The following is a 4,583-nucleotide window of genomic DNA, read 5'->3' on the forward strand; positions in this document are numbered from 1 at the left end:
CTCTTTGACATAATTGTAAATTCACACACAGCGATAAAATACTAGAGATATTCTACCCTTTGCATGCAAAACTGTGGAACAGTATCGACAATCAGGATTTTGATCAATCAAGATACATGACATTAGCATCTCCACAAAGATCTCTGTCCCACAGCCAGACCTGCCTTCTTTTTGCCCCCATCTCCCTCCTTAATTCCTAGCAATCACGAATCTGCTCTCCATTCCTCTAATTGTATCATCTTAAGGATGCTATATAAATAGAAGCATACAGTACGTAACCTTTTAGGATTGACCTTTTCTCACTCAGCATAATTCTCTGGAGACCCATCCAGGTTGTAGATCCAGTTGCTGAGTTAGTGCCCCAGGGTATGGATGTACCAGTTTGTTTAACCACTGGCCTGTTGGACATATTGTAGTAGCCTAATTAATGGCACCCCAAGATATCAAGTCCTAATCCCTGAAATCTGTGAACTTAACTTTATGGGAAAAGAGAGCAAAGATATGATTTAGGTAAAGATCTGAGTGGGCCCTAAATGTGCTCACAAACATCTCAGAGGGAGATTAGACACAAGCAAAAAGGAGTCAAGGTGTCCACGAAGACAAAGATTGGAGTGATGTGAACAAAAGCCAGGGGGTGAAGGCAGCCACCAGAAGAGGCAAAGAACAGAGTGCCAGATCCTAGAGCCTCCCGAGGGAGTACAGCCGTGCCGACCCCATCTCAGCCCAGTGACATGAATTTGCTTCTGGCCTTCAGACCTGAGAGAGAACACATTTCTGTTTTTGTAAGCCACTGAGCTTGGTTTCCACACAACAGACCCACATTCCCATCTCCCTAGGACTTTGCCCTTTATAGCATGCCAGGAAAGTTCTGACATTTCAAACCAGTTGACTGTAGGCAGCCATTGAGTCATTGTTCTCTCCACACCCAGGTTCCCAAGCCAACACATGGAATCGTGTTTCCTGTGAGTACACCCATATCAATGTGTCTGGCCTCTCTTATATCATCGTTTTTGGTTTAATACCCTTAGAATTCATTCCTACAGCTATTCCCCAAACTCCTACCAATCAAAGTGATAATATCCTGCAACCCTTCTGCGTCAATGCCTTCCCTTGGATCTGATCTTGTACTTCTGTTTGGGATACACTGACATCTAATTTATCATTATTTTATTTTTTAAATCCTCATCTGAGGATATGTTTTCATTGATTTTTAGAGATTAAGGGAGAGGAACATCGATGTGAGAAACCCCAACCTGGGATCAAACCCCTAACATAGGTATGTGCCCTGAGCAGGAATCAAACCCACAACCTTTTGGTGTACAGAAAGATGTTCCAACCAACTGAGCCACCTGGCCAGGGCTAATTTATTCTTTTCTAGTAAGTAAAGATGGATGGAAAGTATGGATCTGAGAACTGATATTCCCTTGTGAGAGAACTGTCTTAGGTGCAGTCATTGATACTTTGTTTCTTGAGAGTGTAAGGGTAAGACGGGTTCCCTCAGAGAGGAGGAGTGCTTCTATCAGCTACAAAAGATAAGATCCTCCCCTGTAGTTGCCATAAGTTTTGTGAAGTTTCACCCTTGCTTTCAATTTACTTTTTTTTGTGTGTATACCCTGGCAGTCCAAAACAACTGCCTCAAAGGAATTACTTCTTCTACCTCTGTGATTTACCAAATAAATTTTCTCTTACAAAACAAACAAAAAAACACCTCAAAACAATGTTATACTCACCAAGGCCATAGTGACTAACTGCTAAATGCTTGAGAAGTTTGGGTTTAAATGAGCTCATTATTGACACTATTACCACTTTTAAGTGACAAAGATTCCCATTTTGATGTTTCAATCCTAATAGGAAAATATAGGACATAACACTACCCCCTGGCGATGGATGCATACTCATTATATGCATACAAGTGATAGGTTATTCCTTGAAAAAGGAGAGCTTACTGGGGGTGGGAGGTCTTTTAACTGCATCTGAAGGGGGTAATTTTTCAAACAGGCATGGCAAAAATAGCATTATGTGTTAAACCTAGGTGTTGGTTACAAGTGTGGCAGTACTCTATGAAGTCAGCAAAAGCCATAAATAAAGGCTCCCAGACCTTGTCATCCCTGCTCTAGGATGCTCCTTGTTAAATTTGCCAGCATACCACTGAATTTAGTATGTTAGCGCCCTGGATTGAGGCTGTATGGTTTGAGAATCGAGTCCCCTATTCAATGACATATGATATATAGAAAGTTGCTTAATATCTCAAGACCTTATTTTCCCCACCTGCCAAATAGGGAAAATAGAACCTGCTCTATAAGCTTATGAGGACTGAATAGCTTCATGCATGTGAAGCACTTACAAAGGAAGACAGCTGTTCGATTCCTGGTCAGGGCACATGCCTGGGCTGAGGGCTTGATCCCTACACGTGGGCATGCAGGAGGCAGCCGATCAGATTCTCTCTCATCATTGATGTTTCTCTCTCTCTTTCTCCCTCCCTCTTCTTTCCTTTCTGAAATCAATAAAAATATTTAAAATAAAAAAGGGGAGAATCAAGAATGATCCTAATTTTTAGAAAATTTATGCAAATCTATTTAACTCCTGAATTTCAAAAGCAAAAAAGGTATGTATGTGCACATGCACACATACACAGACCCATTCTGTTTATGTTTTTATTGATTTTTTTCTTTTTTAGAAAGAGGAAGGGAGAGGGATAGAGATAGAAACACCAGTGAGAAAGAAACATCATTGACCAGCTGCCTCCTCCATGCCCCCTTCTGGAGATTGAGACCGCAACCTGGGCATGTGCCCTGACGGGGAATCAAACCTCCATCTCTTGGTTCCTGGGTCGATGCTCAACAACTGAGCCACATGGGCCAGGCCACAGATGTATTTTTAAAATCAGTTCATCAGAGTTCCTATGCAGGAAACTATAATAGACACCAATACTTATACTCTGGGTAATGTACAATATAAGGAATAGTTTTGGACACATCAAAACGATGCTGTACTATGGTCTCAAAATGTATCTCCCATGTCCTCTTTGTGCTCAGAAAGTTACTCAAGGATATGATACACTGCTGGAAGCTATCCATTGTCAACACTATCATGAAAGTGCAACAGGGAACTTGGAAGGCTGATGGTCCTTGAGCTTTAGCAAGGGCTAAAGCCATGCACCGATTGTTCTGTCGAGATAATGGTAGCTCAAGCAATTTCCTGACCTAATAGTCTCAAAGTAAATTTTTGCTAATATTTACTGACCTTTAAGATAGTCTGTCTGCTACCGGATTGCCTGCCTAACTGAGGGCAAGATGTGTATTCTAAAATTGAATAAAAGCTAACAGGGCCAGGGAGCCTCTCCACTAGAGGGAAGATTTCCGCCTGGCCCCCATGCCTTCTAAATTCCTCTTTCTTGTCTAGTGTATTTGTGCACGGCCCCTCTTCCAGATCCTGAACCCTAGCCGCAACGGATGTGGCACTCACATCACACACAAATGAAGGAGTAAATCTCAGACAGACATGAGATTCAGGAAGTGAGAGGTCAGGGAATCCCACATAGGGGAGAGGCAAGCAATCCTGGGATGATGGTGAAAAGAAATGATAAGATGACAGCTGTGTACCAGCCACAGGAGGCAAGAAGTCAAGACGGAACAAAACAGGAACAATTTCTTCAAGAAGATAGATGAAAATGAAGAACTGATACGTCTGAACATATGAAAAAGATAATTCATACATCTAGTAGATGTTTGGGGTTAAATTAGCAGTAAGTACATGGAAACATATGCAAACAAAGTCAATTATTAACTCAAAAAAATAAATATGCAGTATAAGGGGGTTGGTGAAAAAGGTGAAGGGATTAAGCAAAAAACAAACAGAAAAAAACAACTACACACAGACAACAGTATTGTGATTACCAGAGGGAAAGGGGTGTAGGGAGAGGTAGAAGGGGTAAACGAGGGGGGTAAATGGTGATGGAAGGCGGGAGACTTCACTTTGGGTGGTGAACACACAAAACAGTATACAGATGATGTATTATAGAACTGTACACCTAAAACCTATATAATTTTATTAACCAATGTCACCCCAATGAAAATTAAAAAATAAATAAAATGGATTTACCTACATTTCAAAGGGACAGAGAAAAAAGTAAAATAAACAAATGCAGTATAGGGGGTGAAAGTAATACATTCAGCTGTTCAGAGCATTAGATAATCTTAATAACAAACATTCTTAATTCAGTTGTTAATGTAAACAATGAATTACAATAATTATGCCGGGGAAAAGGAGCAAGAAAGGAAATATGTGATGGTTGGGAAGAAGAATAGCAACACTTTATATTAGGAATTACAGAACTGCCAAAAATTGAAAAACCAAGCAAAAGCAATATATGAATGTTATTTGGAGATATGGTTATAAATAACAACAAAAATCAGCTAAAGGAGTCGAAAGAGCTTGCTCTGGAGACAGAAAATGGGAAGAGGTCAAGGTAGTGGTGTTTTTCATTTAGAAAATTATAGATCTATTTGACTCTTTAAAGTATGTGTAATGTGCCACTTTGATTCAGAAAGAATAGAAAAACAAAAACAAAATCTAGCACAATA

This window comes from Cnephaeus nilssonii (assembly GCF_951640355.1).
Source record: "Cnephaeus nilssonii genome assembly, chromosome: 13".
Classification (NCBI taxonomy): Eukaryota; Metazoa; Chordata; class Mammalia; order Chiroptera; family Vespertilionidae; genus Cnephaeus; species Cnephaeus nilssonii.